A 19883-nucleotide genomic window follows, 5' to 3' on the forward strand; every position below is an offset into this window, starting at 1 on the left:
TTTTTTCATCCACTTCTTTGTAAGTTTCAATTATAAAGATTGTTTTGATCTTTTATTTGATATCATGCACCATTTGTTATACAAAATGGATTGAATTATTGCATTGGCCCACTAATTTAATTTAACATTGGCAACCCTAAAACAAGCAGCTGGGCTTTGGCTTTGGCTTGGGCTTGGGTTTGAGTAGTGGGTTCATTCGATTGCTTGCAACTAGGGTTGTGAGCCTATAACTTTTACCCGAAACATGACCTGAAGGCACCCAAACTCGACCAAGCTGAACTTTAAATGTGTCAGTTATCGGGTCACTTTTTCACAGCAAAAAACCTAAACAACCCGGAACCCGAAAAAACAAACCATAACTGTCTTTTTTTTTCATAGATGTGTTTTCGTTTAGAATCTTGGTATTTGGAATAGTAAGTTATGGGAAGCTTGAATATTATCATATCATATTGTCAAATAATTTTTGAATTTTGATGATATTTGGTGAAAAATTTTACATTTAAACCCGAAAACTGAACAAACCGGCCCAAATTAACACAAACCCAACCAGCCAGAACTTTAAATGAGGTCGGTTCTCGGGTCACTTTTTTCCATCAAAAAATCTGAACAACCTTATTCGAAAAAGAAAAAAAGAGACCCAAAGAGCACCACTACTTGCAGTTATGTTGATTTCGAAGGGCTGTTGGAGTTTAGTTGTTGGACTACAAGAACAAACTGAATATTTTCTTCATCAACTGCATCGGTTTTAAACTGGTTCGGATTTTTTATTATTATTATTATTATTTTTTGTTGATGGACATTAACTTGATGAAACTTTGTTGCCCTTCTCCATCTCAGCACATTTAATTACAAGGTGTAGCAACATCAATTTCGATGGTTGATGGAGACGTTTTGCAATTTATATTATTTTTTTAAAAATAATAATGATAATATTATACTATTGAATTAAAATCAAATTATTAATATTCAAAAATATTATTATCATAATAAATTAAACACTCTTCTAAGTGCAATTATCCATCACTTGTGGTCCAATTGTATAAGGCATGCGGTTCTTAAGTGAAAACTAAAGTTTGATCCTTACTTATATTACTTTTATTGAATTATAATATTGGAGGGTTTTAGCTAGACATTGTGCAAGCTTGTCAGTTCAATTGTTCAAATCCCGAGCCCACCCAGATTTTCATCCCACCGTGTGTTACGTCAAAGATTCTGCTCTTGTGCCAACACAACGACAATTATTAGCAGTGTCCGCTATTGTTTCCCGAAAGAACGCTCAAGCCAAACTCTGAAGCCAGCATAAGCCCGGTTAAGGCAACATAGTCTAGTCAAAGTTGGGCAATAGGGCTCTTCAAATCTGAAGAGTGCGTTGACTTAAATACAAGAAAAGTGCAATTTATTAAAAATATAAAAAAGTGTAACGAATATATATTTTGAAATAATAAAATAAAAAAAATAAGAATCTTTTTTTCGAATTTTATATACTTAATGACTAATTAATGAAGAAGTTAAAGGGTAAATATAGACAAACATGCCGGTCATATCCAACTTTCCACCTCGTAACCACCTACACTAGTACAATGTACACGTGCTTTTTCCGCTATGCGATGCTATTGTTAACCTTTTCTTCTTATATATATATAAACTTAGATTATTATATTGTAATGAGTAAAATGCTAAAATCGTTTATAATGGCTTTGTCACATTTAAAGGTTTCATACTTTAATCCAAAATGATCTTTTTTGCATATGAACTTTTGAGATTTTATAAATCTTGTAACTTGAATTATTTCGCTAATCTCGTCAATTATTAACATTAAGCTCGTGGGCAGTGTTGTAAAAATCTTGATTAAGTATCGATTAATCCCTGACTAATCGCTAGTCTCCAGCCCACTGATTAATTTTGGGCTAGTCGGCCAATTAATCAGTCAATGGCCAATCCGACCAAAATCGGAATTAATCGAACTTAGTCAACGTTTTCTGATGAGGTTCCCGCCAAAATCAGCGGTTTCTTATGAGATTTCGGCCAATTTTCAATGTGTATATATGAAACTAAAAATTACATATAAAAATGTTTGTCTATACATACAAATCTAAAAATTATACATTAAAGTTTGATCAGATTATTCTTGATTAACCGTTAGTCCACACCTGATTGCCCGACTAGCGATTTTTACAGTATTGTTCATGGGTATACCATATACATTAGCGTCCATGGCGTTTAAGTTGAGTTTGCAAGAGTTGACGAGTAACATAGCACTAGCGAGTTAAAATGTTAACATATTATAAATCTCAACACGCACGCACACACGCGCGCGCGCACATGCGCACACACACACACACATATATATATATATAAGGTGGGGGTTATAATAAGAAGTGGAGTGTGTCTAAGAAGTGTAAGAAGTAATCTGTTGCGTTAGATATGTTGATTTTACGGTAGATGTTGAAAGTGTGTTTATTGTGTGGTGTGTTTTATTAGATCTAATGGTAAATACACACTTCCTATACTTCTTAGAAAAAATATACTTATTATAATAACATTGTTCTCTCTCTCTATACACACACACGTGATTTAAACTCATACCATTTTAGAAAAGCTATTAGAGTATTCTCATCCAACCCCCGTATCCATAAATCCAAAACTACACTAAAACACACTAAATTTTCTCTCTCCTTATCAATTAAATAATACTTATTTATACCTTTATTATTACCATTTCTCTTTACTTCATTCACAACCACTTTCAAAATATATTAAAAAATTATAAAGAGTGAACAGTAGCTTTTCAAATATACAGAAAAATCACTACATTTTCTAAAATATAAAAAAACTCTTCACTCAAAACACCCTAAATCATTCTCTACATTATAAAAACACTCTCACATAATATGATGTGTTGCATGAGAATGCTCTTAGACTCAAGATCATTTTTGTCTATTCAAGCACATTTTTGCTATTCACGCACCCTTTTAATAAACATTTTATCTTTTATATACATCCTCTCCAAAAATAAAAAAATATCTAAATAGCAGCTCCCTTCCGATATCACTAACTAAATTTATTCTTTATCTATCAATTATAGATTTTTTTTTCTTACTATATATGCACACACATGGTAGGGAGATGGTGTCATTAATTTGTAGTATAATGTTTGACCAATTATGCACATAAAAACAAACTTTGGTGAGGGCCAAAATAAGCAAATTATTTATTCTTTACTTCTCTTGTTTTTCCGTGTGTTATTACTGTTTATTGTAAATAAAATTAAAAATCATTAATTTGACATTATTTTGCATGATTTTTCTTAACGACCAACAAATAAAATTTGTTTATCCGTGAAAATCCAATGGCAAAAAAGGATCTTATACGCTTGCGATCGCAGACAATGCTGAGTAGCCCAGGTCCATCATCCCTGTTTCAAGAAAAAAAAACCCGCCTACCTAATGCCCATTGTGGTAAACTCGGTTGGGATCAGGTTCAAATTTGAGACCCTAGAGCATTCCCAACTCGTTTCTTAAAAATATGTAAGGGATACTTGCATATTATATGGTATAATTATGGGTGATTTTGAGTAGATGAGAAAGAAAATGTTATATGGGAAAGTTTTATTTGCGGTTTCACTGTTTATACGTTATAATTTTCTTATATTTTCTGAAATTGGTTGTGAGTTATGGAGAGATAAAGTATACTGAAAAAAAATATAAAAGGTATCATTTAATTGAACATAAGATATAAATACAGTGATTTTTAGTGTCATTATATGATACAAGATTTTATCCCTCGTATTATGGATGTTGTTTTACATTATTCGTTTATATTTATATATTTTTTGAATTTAATTTTATTTATTGTAAGAAAATTAATAATGTATTTAGGGTTTGATGATGAAATTGTTTCACAAACATATGAGATGTTATAATCCAGTCTAAAAGTTATCTGGGTTTGGTGATACTCGTGACCCGATTGTTTTTGTTTACTATAAATTTGTTTCTTAATTATGTTAATATCTTTTTTTTAAAGAAAAAATCGGATAGTAAATTTTAGTATATCCTTATTTAATAAGATTTTCATATAAAATATTTAGTTATATTAATTTTTTGTTTAATGAGATGTTATAACCCGTTTAAGGGTGATCTAGATTTGATGAGACTTATACCCGTGAATTCGAATCAAATGAATAAGAAGTCTCAATTCATAAATAAAACAATCTGATGATTTAAGAGAATGTAGTGATCAATAATAGAGCTTTCAAATGTTTCATTTATATATATTTGAGATTTAAGATATATGGATATACGATAAAGAATAGGTTAAATATTCTTAGGGGGTGTTTGGTAGAGGGAATTGAGGGGTGAGAAATGGAATTGGAAAGAATTTTCTTGTTTGTTTATGAAAGAAAGAGGTGAGAAATGGAAATAACCATTTCCATTTCTCTGATTTTGTTTCTCTAAAAAAAACGGAGAATTGGATTTCTAGGGTTTCATTTCTCCCATTTTCCTCATTTTCCTTTCAAACTCTTTCTTTTCTCTCCGTGTATAGAACTCAGGAACACAGCGGCAGTCACCTGACATCCATCAGCATCGCCGCCGTACCTGGAATCAGCTTCTATCAATCATTTAATCATCACCAAACCTAACCTGTGAGTTCTCCTTTAATCCAACACTTTGTTTTCATTGTACATCTTATTCTATTAGCTTTGTACAAATCAATAATTATTAAGTGGTAGAACATGAATTAGGTTTATGTTGTTGATTAAATTAGCAACTGCTTCAATATTCTTAGCTAAATGAAGTTTAGATTTAACAGACACAAAGCAAACTGATTCCAACAATTCAATTATCTGACCGTATGTTCCACATCCCCACGTTGTCCAGCGCGATATAGATAGCATGATGGTCCGGCTAGGCTTGATCAGACTGTAATGATACGAGCCTTGCGGGTTCGGTCTAGGCCCGCTTGCAGTAAGGTTCCATCTCAATGTTCGAGCCTGCATCAGGGACCAGGCAATCTGTGTGGTGGGGCCACCAGGGGGAGGGCCTGAGACCCCAATTCTAGAGTTCTTGTAGTGGAGAACAGCGGTGGTTGTGAGCACATGACGGGTGAAGCGTGAAGACACGACAACGTAGTAATCTTTGACTTGCTGGTTGGCAGTGACCAACACGGAAGCCGACTGTCCAACGTGGAGATCAAGCGAATCGTAGGTGTTCTGGACCGTGTGTGATCCTTCCACTTCCACAAGTTTCATTTTATGCCCTTGAATCCTAAAGTTGATAGATGTCTGCAACCCGACGTTTGATATTCTGAACCGGTATGTTTTCCCTTGTTCGACATCAAAGGTGTAACCGTTCCAGCCACGCCCGTTGATGATAAGTCCATCAGGATTAGAAATGCTCTTGCCCATGTCCAATATGTGTCTTAATCTCTACAAACACCAAACACATTAATTAATCAGTCAAACTAATTCAATTTCAAATATTATGCAAAGCTAATTAAACTAGCTAACCAACCTGGTGGCCTTTTTTGTACCAATCCCCGGCAAGAACCGTGTGATCTCCAGCAGGGAAAGGAAACGGGACTGGAATGCGTGGGCGGCTGTAGATTTTAATGCCACCGTAGCCTCCAGCCGCCTTCTGCATGCCAAGTGAAGGGAAGTAAAAGAAGCTACCAATTTGATCCTTGGCTTGAAGCATGTATGTGAAATTCTTGCCAGGTGGGATTGGACAAGTTGTACCATAAGTACCATCTTGCCATGAGTTTCTTCTGTGTTGTAGTCCATTCCTGAAAAAATAAGTTTAGTGACTTGTGCATTATTATTATTATTATTATTATTATTATTATTATTATTATTATTATTATTATTATTATAGCATGAAATCTAACATAATAATGTCACATGAGCATTCACATATATTGTCCCTACAAAATATGCAAGTATTTAATACTCCTCTATTAAAAGGGGTGACCTTTTGAAAACAAAAAACATTCAGCAAGTCAGTGAATAAAGTAGCCTGTAATCATTTTTCTTGCTTTCATGATCACTTTGTTGCTAATATTTGGATTATATTTTGGAGTTATTTGTTTTTCTTGAATTTTCTTATATTTTTATGTGTAGATGGCAAGATCACCTTCCAGACAAAGAATAGTTGCCATAGGTGCATTTTATGTCATTTATGTTACGATTCGTTGGTGGATGTTGTGTACTTATCATTTGCGTCGGTCGATTGAGTCAATGACTTTACGTACAGAATATTTAATGAGTTACCATAATAGGCGTGAAAACATGGTGAGGATGGTTTATGAAAGTGATGTTACGAGTGTTGTTAACATAAGAATGAATATACATGCATTTACAACACTTTGTGATATGCTAGAAACTAGAGGGGGACTAAAGAATAGTAAAAACATGCTAGTCGATGAGCAAGTTGCTATGTTTTTACATACCCTTGCTCATAATGCAAAGAATAGGATACTAGTCAACAGATTTCATCGGTCCGGGGAAACTGTAAGTCGGTATTTCAAGTTAGTCTTAAATGCTATATGTCGATTACACAAAGAACTCTACAAGTCACCCGTGCCAGTGCCAGATAATGAAACTGATGAAAGATGGAAATGGTTTAAGGTTAGTCAAACACATTTTTTATTAAATATATTTTTTGCTAACATAAATTAGTAAGTAATGTTTTCTTTTAACTCAGGGTTGCTTAGGAGCATTAGATGGAACATACATTAAAGTTAAAGTCCCTGCTATTGATAGAAAACCTTATAGGACAAGAAAATGGCAGATTTGTACTAACGTACTCGGAGTATGTACGAGAGACCTTTTATTTACGTATGTCTTAGAGGGATGGGAGGGTTCTGCAGCTGATAGTAGAGTTTTGCGTGATGCAATCAGTAGACCCAATGGTCTTAAAATAACTCCGGGTATGTGATAGACAATTTTCAAAGAATATACATAGATTTAAGTATGATAATTAACATAGAGTTTATGGTTAATTGTAGGAACATACTACCTTTGTGATGCCGGTTATACAAATGGTGAAGGATTTTTAACTCCATATCGAGGTCAACGTTATCATCTTAACGATTGGTCTCGTCCTCCTACGAATGCTAAGGAGTTCTTTAATATGAGACATTCATCGGCCAAGAATGTTATAGAAAGATGTTTCGGAATGATTAAAGATAGATGGGCTATTTTGCGTGATAACTCATATCATCCCATAGAGTCCATGCCACGTATCATCATTGCTTGTTGTTTATTGCACAATTTCATACGAACAACAATGAGTGAAGACCCTCTTGATAACGAAATCCCAGTAAATCACACACAACCTGCAAATGACCATGACAATGTTATTTCTATGATCGAGCCCTCACAAGAATGGACCGATCGTAGAGACCTTCTTGCTAATGAAATGTTTAATAGTTGGACTGCGATGCGTTCAGCGTGCCAACAATGTTTCTTAATTATGTTTGACAATTATGTATTTTTTATTTGTAGAACCAAGGATGTTTCTTATTAATGTTTATTTATGCACTTTATTTGTTTCTTATTAATGTTTATTGTTATATTTGTATTTGTAGTTACATGAATTATGATTTTTAATTGTATAATTATGCATTTGTACGTAGACATGGCAGATTCAAATATAGTGAGAGGAGTTACTCGGAGCAAGCATACCTGGACAAATGATGAAGATGCAAAGCTAATTGATGCATTAATGGAGATACATGCATCCGGAAAGTATGCTGGTGCTGACAATGGATTCAAACCAGGTTATTTAAATGGTGTTCAACAATTGCTAGATGTAAGTCTTCCTAACTCTGGCCTCAAAGCAGAACCACATATAAAGTCTAGGATGAAGACATGGAAGACACACTTTAGCATTGTATATGATATGGTGCATACAAGTGGGTTTGGTTGGGATGAACAAAAATGTTGTATTATTGCCGATGATAGTGTTTGGAATGAATACGTGAAGGTATATTCTAAAAAATATATTTTTTAGATTTTAAAATTTTAGTCTAATTTATTTGTAATTATCTTATAGTCTCACAAAGGTGCTGTGAATTTTCGTGACAAGTCATTTCCTTTCTATGACAAATTGTGTACCATATTCGGTAAGGATAGAGCTACTGGTAGTAAAGCAGTTGACCTTGGAGAAGAAGATGTTGTTCAAGAGACGCAAAAAATCTCACCTGTTGATATTGAAGACTTTGATTTTGTTGATGAAGTTGTTCCAAATGTTGATAGATCTGAAGGACAAACAGGAAGTGTAACAAGCAAGCGCAAAAGAGGTAGAAGCACGGATGCAGATGAGATATATCGAGAGTCTTGCAAAGATATCAAGGAAGTTTTGCTTCGATTTGGGGAGATGGTGGGTGAACAACTTAGCAAAGAAGGTATGGAGGCTCGTGAAATCTATGAAAAGGTTAGTAATGAGTTGTAAGCTTTACCAAGTATCACTACGAAAAAACGGTTCAAAGCAGCTCATTTGATTGGTAAATATGTGGATCTAGGACGTTCTTTTCTTGCGTTGACAATAGAAGAGAAAATTGAGATGGTCGAGTTGTATACCGATGGTTCAATGGGATAGTTGTGTATGGTTGAAGTATGTTTTGTATGTGAATTGGTTTTAACTATGGTTGATGTTTTTTTGCTTAAAAACTATGTTTTGTATGTGAATTGGTTTGATCAATGCATATTTTGGTTGGAATTTATGCATCTTTTTATATGTTTTTTGTTTTTTAATAAATATTTGTTATGAATAAAATACTTGTGCTAATGATAAAGTTGATATAATTCTCTGTTTATTTTCTATGTACCAAACAAGAGAAATGATTCTCAGCTATATTTCTCTACTGAAATCTCTGTACTACCAAACAGAACAGTCAATTCTCATTCTCCAGACCAATTCTCTTTCTCTGCAATTCCATTTCTCTACAATTCCATTCTCTGTACCAAACACCCCCTTAGAGTCTTCAACATAAATCTACATTTTCTTCTAATACCAGTTAAACTAAATCTCATTGTCATTATTTAATGTAGCCAAAGGCGTTTGCTTAATTGGTACGGTTTGTATTGGGGAGGTAATGACTAATGATGATGCTACAACTAGGCATGGACCCTCTTCGTTTGATGACAATAATAAGACTCCTATGTACGTCCATCTCCCACCATGTATTGATTAAATATTTTATTTTATTTTATTATAAAATGAGAATATAATATAATATATATAACGTGCTAAGCCTAATCTCATTTGTAGTTTTTAATCTTGTAAATCAAAATCACTTCTCTTTTATATATTTGAAACTAGTTTGATCCTCCCGTATTAAAAGAGTTTATTTAAAATTTCGTTTTTAATCGTTTTGTATTTTATGATGATTATTTTATTTTTTAACATAGTTTTGTTTTAATTTAATACATATATAGTTTGTTATTATATTTTTTAACGTTTAGGTTTTATTAGTTGAGATATTTAGGTTTTCTAGATTTTTAACGAACAAGCATAAACGAACACGAGCATGTTGATTTTTTTAAATGTGCAAACATGAACACAAATATTTGTCTAACTAAAAGAGAGGCGTTGATGTAGTTGGCGATGGTGGGTAGTATCGGAAATTTACCGAAGATGGAGATGATATACCAGCAACGAAGAACATGTAAAGCAGATAAATTAAATTAGGGTTTGATAATGTAAGTGTTTATCAATAACTGAGATCTTATAACCTATTTGAGTGCTATTAGAGTTTGGTAAGACACATAACCCGTGAAAATTATTCTTTGATAATTAAGAGGTTATTTCTCAAATAAATGAGATGTTATAACCCGTTTAAGGGTTATCCGGTGGTTCTAGATTGGGGGGGGGGGGGGGGATAACCTTTGAGTGACACCTAAGATTTTATGGTATACAATTATATATATAGTTAGATAAGTATTTCACATTGTTATAAAATAGTAAACACATATTGTATTTTACTAATATTAAAAAAAAACCAGTTTAACATATTAAACGTTTTTTTATATCAGTGTTGTTGAATCGAAACCGGTTTAAAATTTTAAAAAATATTAAGTTGGAGGCCTAACAAAGGTAGAGGTTGATTACTTAAATCTTATCCCTTATGTCCATTAAAGAGTGGACTTGGTCTGGAACTGGCATGGTTGCCTTAGAGCATCTCCAATGCTTGGTGATGGTTTGAAATTCAAACATCTTAATCATCCAATTAAATTTTATCTCATTTCATTCTCACTCCTTCATTCTCTTACACATACCTTATAAACCATATTAAAACTCCAAACCCTTTTCACTCTCTCTCTTTCACCTAGGAGCCACCTAGGATTCAAACCTCCTAACAACACACCATTAAAGATGCCCTTACTGCCTAGATATTTCATTACTCTAGTCACAATTTAATTCAATCTCTCAAGTTTAACAATTTGTTAAATCCCTCACAGTTTTAATTATGATAAAAGGGGTATTCCAATAACATTTTATCTACGTTTCAATATGAATTATATTCAATGTGTTTTCGTAAGTTATATAACCAACTAAAACATTAAATTCAATATTTACAAAACTAATTACTTTAATAATTATAGAAAATAACATAAACATGAAATCTAAAACTAAATATGAAATTCAAAATATTAACTTAAATAATAAAATAATTTTAACATTTAAAATGATTAAAGAATAGTTAAATAATAAAATAATTTTAGATATATTATACAAACTACTATCAGAAAAAAAAAGAATAATTTAACCAGCGGGGCTTGCCCCAATGACCAAGAACATGATGGATAACCCTGATGTCTCGGGTTCGAATCTTGATTCTGACCGGATTTTACCAGAGCATTAAAACCTGTCGTGCCTTCGGGCGAGGTGAGCCAACTGGGTTTTACCGGGAACGTCAAGCCAAACTTAGATGCCAGCGTGGATCCCGATTATGTCAACATAGTTGGCCTGAGTAAGGTGATGGGGTGCGACGCGTTCACGCCGTAAAATAACTTAACTGTCAAAGTTATCCTCCAAAAGAAAAATAATAATAATAAGAGCATACCAAATAGTAACGCAATTAAATGGTACTATTCATGTTGGTCACCACAATTAATAGTATATACAAGAGCATTTATATTGAAGTCTTTAAAAGTCACTTTTCTCTATAAATGTAAATATGAAAATAGATAAAAGAACTAAAACACTTGTATATTGAAATCTATATAATAAATAAATTTTTTTATAAACATTAGCGACCCTCTAGAAGATTAATATTTATCAATCTATAAAATTTTGTGAGTGTACGAAATCGAGATAAAACAACAAAAACAATTATAATTAAAACAGAGATAGAGGCGGAAAATCGGATGGGAAGGGTTCTTAAAAAAATAAACATAACTGAAGAAAAAAATGTGTCTTTCAAACTAGTTATAAAAGGTTGAGATAATGATCCAGACATGATGCTCCAATATCTATAAATTACACATGATTCTAGTTACAATAGCAAATTGATAAAAACAAAACACAATATATAATATTATTGGTTGGGTTCACTAGCCGACACCCTCATAGTTGAAGGGTGTTTGAGCAAAATGGGTAATAATTACACACACACACATAAATAGTCCATTACCCCATATTCATCAACTAAAAGACACAAAACAGTCACTTCCTAACACTACCCCTAACATCTAGCCAAATTTGTAGAAGGCAGACTTCTCAAAATGGGGCACTTTTGCTTCTTCGAAGTCTAGGTTCTTTTGCAACATGTGAAGCATCTGCCTGCAAGTAATAATAAACTATAAGTTTAACAAAACAATAACGGGTAATGCAGGTTTTAAAATTTTGTTCAGTGATAACAGATACATAATACATTAAAATTTTGTTCACTTAATCTATGCTAGATCTGCCCCTTTGATGAAACTATATTACGTATGTGTAACGTAGATACATACTCAAGTTGAATATAATAATATAATAAATTAATAAAAAATAATTACATAAATTTCATCTATACTATATATAATAAACAAAACTTTCTTATTACTATATGTCATCACCATATTAATCCTTACAAAATTTTCCCTCCTCTCTCTCATCTTAAATACATTTATCTTTATTATTAAAATTTTGTATTTTAGATTTTCCTTCCTCTCTCTCATCTTAAATATAATTTTTTTTTTCTTTTTAATCATTCAAACTCTTAAAAGACAAATTAACTATTGAAGTATTCTCAGTGTTTATATTAATTTAAACGACGGGTTCTTTAACCGGTTAAAGTATCAAACATGGTTCAAGTCAAAACATTTTATTATAAGAATGGGTTTCGATCCACGGGTTGGTTTAAAAAAGTAGCCATTTACAACATTTTTTAAATTTGCTATTTAATCAACCCATCGTTTATGTTAAATTCATCATCTTAAAAATCCACACAAATATTAACACTATACTACATGTTTTGGTTCTTCATGCGATAAAGACAACTTCTTACCTTTGGAATAAAAATGTTAAACGTTAGCACATTGTTAATCAGACGATAAATTGACTTTGTATATCCTTATATTCTTCATATGGTATCTATCAGACATAAAATGATATGTTACAAAAAAAGTATTAGTTTATTGACTTTTTAAATGACCTCAAAAAATAAGGTTGTTAAGTCATATGTTAGTTCTTAAAGCTGATGTTTAACTGATGCTGATTAAAATATTAACTAGAAATTTGGTCTATGCAATGAAATTAAGCAACATGTGAAAATACAATAAGATAACTGTGCTATAGAAGCCGAAATCATATCCAGAAATAATATTGGAACTCACAATTTTATTATTATTTTTTAATCCTACACCTTTATATAAAAGTATTGATTTAAAGAATGAAGTTTTCACTTAATATTTGTTTGGAATGAAGATTAACAAAATAGGTCAATCATTGTAGATTATTGGTTTGGTTACACAATTTGTTTTAACTCATGACCATTTGTTGCATTAACTAGAGTTAAAATCATAAACAATGTGAAACCATTAAGTTTTGAACAAACAAGTAAAGTTACAAATAAAACTACACATATTGTATATCAAGAAATATTTAGAGATTTATAAATTTTCTATTTCCATATTGTATAGTGTATAATTTATTATAACATATAATATATCTTTATATCTGTTGAACAAATAATATTGTAACTCACAGTTTATTATTATTTTTTAAATCCTACGCCTTTAGATAAAGGTATTAATTTTAAAGAATGACATTTTCACTTAATTTTTGTTTGGAATGAAGATTAACAAAAAAGAAGGTCAATCATTGTAGATTGTTAGTTTGTTTTTTAGACAATTTGTTTTAACTCATGACCAGTTATTTGCTGCATTAACTAGAGTTAAAATCATAAACAATGTGAAACTATTAAGTTTCGAACAAACAAGTAAAGCTACAAATAAAACTACACATATTGTGTATCAAGAAATATTTAGAGATTTATAAATTTTCTATTTCCATATTGTATAGTGTATAATTTATTATACCATATAATATATCTTTATATTTGTTGAACATATTTTTTCTGTATGTCATATTATTATGTTATTGTTTAAATTAATTTATTTATTCTAACACGTGTGCTACACGGGTAGCTAACCTAATATTCATATATATAAGCAACTTGTGAAAGTATCCAAAATAAGCAACTTGTGTTAGCACCCAAAATAAGCAAAGTAATCTCTCTCTCTCTCCCTCTCCCTCTCCATATGCGTGTGGGCCATTTGTACTTAATGTTACCAACAAATATTACAACTTTATCAAGCAAATATTTTAATAAAAGTAATTTTACATACATATTATAAATGACAAATAACAAACATAATTAACAATTTGTAACCAATCAAAAATGATTTACATACTCTAATCATAAAGCAAGAAGTGCTATAATTTACATATGAGTATTTTATATTTCTTTAAATATTTATAAGTAACAAAAGTAAAAAAGAATATTTTTCTAAGAGGACCACCATCCACCATGTTACCCAAAACATTTAAAATGTATATACTCAACATAAAGTTTATCTTCTAGTGCTTCGAGAATCCAATATATTTCTATACATTAAATACCAAAAATAGAAAAAGTTTATTCAAAGGGCAAAAAAAGTAAAGTTGATTTAAATTTTTAATATACCTTGTACGAGACTATGTATTTTTAAATAAATAGAAAAAATGGTTATAATATAATAAATTTGTTCATGTGTTTTAAACAAATATAATATAATATTGATCGATGACGAAATAAAAAATAAATAAATAAATAAATCATCCTTACTTGTTTTTGCAACCTTTTGAGCTTAGCATTTTCATTTGCTAATCGAACTACTTCATGCTCCAGCTGATCTGCACGAGTCTGTAAATTATATATTGATAAACCAAAATAGTAAAACAATCCTGGAATAAAATTTTAAATCAACAAAAGTAAACGATGTAGAAAAAAACCCATTTGTTATTTAAATATTTGCTTAATAATTTTATATGAAATTCCGTACAAAAACAAAAGAAGCTTATGCATCAATCCTTTTTTATTTCTTCTGAACAAACTCTTGGACTTCTTGCCTAGACAATTTTTAAACTATAACAAAGTAGATTTTTAAAAAGAAATTAATAATATACAAAAATTAAAATTTTTATGACCATAACCTGCATAACATAATCAAATATAAATTACGTATTTAACTATACGGAGCTCCATGTTCGATCTTCACATACAACATTTTGAGAAGGATATGAGTGGTCAATGAAGGAAGACCAGAATCTTGTTTAGATTGGGTTTCGAGCAGGTGAGTTTTCCTTGAAACTAAAGATAACTCCTTGAAGACGTTTAAAGTTCCGTACGGCTAGGTTAAGCCAGCTGACGGTAATCTTGCGTTATAGGGTCACCCATTACGGTATACCTAGACAACTCTTTGTTTTCTGATCATTCAAAAGAAAAAAAAATGTAACATATGACACCCTAAACACCAACCCCTCATATTCTCTTTATTAATTAGTAAAATATTAAATACAAATGTATTATACAGTTGTCACAGTTTTCAATATAATATTAAAAAGTTCGTGTTTGAAACATTACCACAATAATATTCAAACACGAACATCTAAGTTAAAAAAAAACCTGTTTTCGGGCTCGTGACCGAGCGGCTGATTCTCGATTCTTCATCAACCGGCGGAACTTATCCGAGTGTCGAGGTGTAGTAGTTGGTGGTGGTGGTGGTGGTGGTGGGTTATGTTTTGGTCTCTTATCAGGAGGTTCAAGTACTGAGTTAGTAGTAGTAGGTATGAGTAAGGTTAACATAGTGTCGGTGGTGGTGTTGGTGTTGGTTATTGGTGGCCGGAGATGAGAGGGTAGTGATGTTGTTCCAGATGTCATCCATTGGTTGCATTCTAAGAGGACAAGACAAGGGTAGGACTGTAGGAGTGGTTTGAGGGCTTGGCTACTTATATTATTATTATTATTATTATTATTTTCATAAAATAGAGTGTTTCATTTTTTGCCCTTAGGGTTATGACATGGTTATGTTATTGATACCAACCTTTTAAAATTAGCACCATTGCAATGTGTTAGGAATAACGTAGCGTAGTGGAATAACGAATTCGCAATGAACACGAGGATTTGTAGTGGTATGAGACCTACGTCCACTCTCTGCAGCTAGGGATCTTATATTATTTCATTGTGCAATTTACAATTACATAGACGTGATATTTATAGTGACTAATCTAGAGTTTTAGGCAACAGAAAAAAAAGGTATTCTAAACATCCAAATAATCAAAGCCTAATTGAGAGCCCAATGACTTTACTAAACTCAATAGTGTGTACTTAGACTATGTTTAGTGGGTTAGCGTTTCACTATGCTTTAACTCAAAGTGACACTATTAGATTGGTTTAACACATTTTCACTTATACTCACGAGCTTGCCTTGGCATTCCTCGCATAGTGATGTTTAATTCCCTTGGCGCCCCTCGTATTGATGTCATGACCTTGTACGTTATACAACTACTTTTAGCAATATATGCTATGAATGAAATTAAATCATGCATATTAATAATGTGATAAGTGGTTGAAGAAACGTGGATCGGCTCACTGGTAGACGATCAACTTTCCTCGGGTATGAATATACTATATCACCGATGGTTATCCGGAGTATGAGTTCTTCCACCTACAAAACGAGCAGCACCGTGAACTTACCCCTCAGAAAGGGTCAGAGGGGTCCTCTTTGGGGTAACCCTCCGGTGTGAGAATAAGAGATTGTAGGAGAAGATAATAATAATCTGAGAGTGAGTAAGGATTTAGAGTGTATTTTCTTGCTTACCTCCCCTTGTGGAGGTGGTGTGGTATTTATAGTGTTAGGGTTTCCAATGATTGGGCTCAGATCCCATTAGGGCCTTTTTGGCCTCCTCCTATTGCTTCGCGCCACGTGTCCTTAGGACACCTGGTGCTCTTTCATTGATTATTCTCTGACCAAGGTATTTCACCTGACCCATGTGCAATCACGTGGTAGCACATGGGTTTTGCTGAGTTGTCCACCTTTCATTGGCAGCTGTCAACATCAGCATATTCTTTATTCCTTAAAGGATACCTTCTGGAAGGTTGTCTGATGAGCACAATCAGGGTTGTCCTTATCCTGATTTGGATAAGGACGAGGTTGATTATGTGCATGTGTGATATGCGCCTATCCTGAGGATGCGCGAGGTCTTCTCTTTATTCTCACGCGGAGATGTGATATGCGCAAGCATATGTAATATGCGTGAGCATATGTGATATGCGCCACGCGCAGATGTGATATGCGTGAGCATATATGATGCGTTAGCATATGTGATATGCGCCACGCGCAGATGTGATATGCGTGAGCATATATGGTGCGTGAGCATGTGATACGCGTGAGCATATGTGATGCGTGAGCATATGTGATATGCGTGAGCATATGTGATATGCGCCATGCGCATAGGTTTTGGCTTTGTGCCTTCATGACATCTTGATTTCAAGCCTCTTGTCTATATCTTGTGGGTTGACCCGCCCCGATCGATGTTAAGGCGGGTACATACCTCTTCAAGCCCCCCCAGTCTAATGTGTGTCTTGTCTCGCGCGAGCGAGGTAAGATAGATATTAGACTTAATAGTTTGCTCTTTTAATAGGGTTTGTCTTTTCCTTTTTTATTTCTCATCGTTGCGCGAAATTCTATCCTTTTGGTTGAAATGAATCGTCCATGTACGTGGTTGGTTGGTGCTGACATGCGTCAGAGATGGAGACATGTGTCAGACTTTTCGTGTGCTCGAGGTGCTACAGTTGCCTTTCATGTCTCCTCACACAGTGTCAGGAACACGTGTCGCGCTCGTGTTGGCCTGCACCTGCGAGTGGGGGCGCGTGAACTCTGTTCAGTACCTGTTTCTTTCTCTCTCCTGGGCCTATAAAAGCAAGCCTTTTGAGTTGTTATTCTTCATCTTCATTGTTATTTCAGAGCTTTTTCTTTCCTTCCATTTTCATTCCGATTAAGAGCCTGTCTTTTGCTTCCAGATTTCCGTTCTTGAAGTAACCGCTGTTTGATTCACAGTTGTATGTCTGATAACCCAGACACCACAATCTCCCCCAGCAAACGCCGTGTAAAATCATTAGTTATGTCCACTTTGAAGAAGACCGGCAAGGGAAAACGGGCTGCCGAAGCCTCGTCGGAGGAGGTGGGGAAAGGCAAAACAGTGAATAGATGGGATGAGATTCCCTGCAAACTGAAACAGTCTGATTTCGACAGTCTCATCGCCTCTCAGGGTTTTCTCCCTGAGTACGGCTGTATGCTCCCGGCGGCCGGGCAAACGGCGGCAGATCCGCCCACCGGCTATATCTCCTTATACTGTCATTTTTTCACTCACTGTAACCTTCGTCTCCCGACGACAAGGTTTATGGGTGCGTTGCTTCAGTTTCATGGGATTCACATATCCCAAGTCCATCCTTGTGGACTAGTGCGCATGACTCATTTTGAGTTCATGTGCAAAGCTCAGCGCGAGGAGCCCACCCCTCGGCGCTTTCAATATTTTTACAAGCCAAAAATCCAAGATTCTTGGTTTTCATTCATACCTCGCAGTCAGAAGGTTAAGTGCTGCACTGTTTCCTTCAAAAGCCTTCATGACTGGTCTGAGAATTTTTTTATATTAAGGCTGGTGTGATTCCCATCCGCATGACCATGCGCGCGATCACTTCTGCGCCCGCGGATGAAAATGTTCTTAAAAACCCAACTGGCGCATGGGTTAATAAGTTGACTGCTGAACCATCCCCCGCCAAGAATATTTGCGAGGAGGCGCTGGTAGGGGTTGGTATGAGAAAGAGGTGGACCGACAGCGCGACTGAGCCTGTCATTCAAGTTGATGGCTTATGTGAGTTATTAGCTCATTGCATTATTTCTGCGCGAATATAATTCGTTTTACTGATATCATTTGTCTTGTATTATGCAGTAAGCAAGGAATACGTCCACGCCGCCTATGATGAGCATATGGAGGGTGGCTCTGTCGCGCTGGGCGCTGGGGAAGTTGCTTTCCCCGATCGCTTCGATGATATGTTCATCCCTGTTGATTTGGGATTTTGCTTTGACAGCGATGCGCCTGGTAAGCCTTTGTACTTATGCTTATGCCTTTAGAATACCAAATTTGGTTAACATTTCTGTTGCACGTATTGTAGATGCGCTCGAGAACTACGAGCTGGAGCTCGCGGAAGAAGAGGTGGAGGAAGAAGCTGAGGCGCCACAACTCAAGCGCAAAGCTAAAGGCAAAACTGGCGCAGGGGCCAGTAAAAAACAGAAGAAAAATGATGCCCCTGTTGCTCAGGATCCTCCTACTCAAGCGAAGGGACTTGAGAAAATCAAGGGGTTTACCTTCAAGTTTTCCTCGTCTTCTTTGCCTCGAGGTGTGGGCAGTCCTCCTGTCCACACGAGGTATGGTGCCGCCACCTCATCTCTTCGCGCGGCGGACAAGGGAAGCGGCGTTGCGCCTGCTGTTTCATCTTCTCCCACAGGTATACTTTGTTTATATTTTGTGGTTTTATGAGCGTGATTCCGATAGAGTTATTAATGAATCTTTGCTCACTCAAATGTTTGTAGAGCCGGCGACCTTGGTGGATCAACCTCAGGCGCAGCAAGGTACCGAGGCTGCGCCGAAGGTTGCTTTGAAGTCCCCTGTTTTACCCTCGAAAAGGGAGAAAATGGACTTCATGGCGATGCTCAACTCGCGGACGGCGGTGCGCCAAGGTATATATTGCGCTTTGATTTTCTGACTTTTTTCTTTTAGATCAGGTCATGAATCATTTCTCTTTGTTGGTTTTTTCATAGGAATTATAGCTGGCACACAAGCTGCTGGCGGCACTGCTGGCGCCGGCGCCGGCGCCGTTAGCTCTGTTCCTGCTCCGACAAGCACTGAATCTCCTCTTATTGGGATTACTAAGGAGCAGGAGACTATTTTACGCGCTGATCTAGCGGCGTCGAGACCTCCCAGCCCTCCTCGTGCGCGCAGCCCTCCTCGCGAGACTATTTTTGATTTTTCCAAGTCGCAGGAGAAAAGACCTGTTACAGAGGATGATGAGGAGGTCAATTTTGAAGACTCCGATGGCGGCCGCGCAAGCCCTGTAGCGCCACGAGATTTCGTGGCGCAGCCTTCTCGTGAGGCTGGCGCTGACTTTTCTGCTGGCTCTCCGCAGGTATAAGTTTGTTTTTGCTCCGCTGTGCGGACTTCCATATTAGTGTTTAGATGACTAAAACGTTGCTTTTGCGTTGCTTTGTGTTTGCAGGAAGCCGATCACATATACCGCCCGAGATGGAATATTACTGAGGATAGCTCATTTCAATCCATGGGTGTGTGTGAAGACTT

At 34.9% G+C, this 19883-nt stretch overlaps 1 pseudogene across 1 annotated transcript; it reads right to left on the reverse strand.

The window, feature by feature from the left end:
- Positions 1-11647: 11647 nt before the first annotated feature.
- LOC143629615 (uncharacterized) lies at positions 11648-15421 on the reverse strand (annotated as a pseudogene). The gene is made up of 3 exons (XR_013152997.1): positions 15154-15421; positions 14314-14391; positions 11648-11783 (listed from the first exon to the last, which is right to left on the reverse strand). The product of XR_013152997.1 is annotated as an uncharacterized LOC143629615 (transcript).
- Between the last annotated feature and the right edge of the window lie 4462 nt (positions 15422-19883).

Source organism: Bidens hawaiensis, unplaced genomic scaffold, assembly GCF_021521415.1.
Source record: "Bidens hawaiensis isolate Kalapana, Puna unplaced genomic scaffold, B.hawaiensis_p1.1 tig00000459_1, whole genome shotgun sequence".
Classification (NCBI taxonomy): domain Eukaryota; kingdom Viridiplantae; phylum Streptophyta; class Magnoliopsida; order Asterales; family Asteraceae; genus Bidens; species Bidens hawaiensis.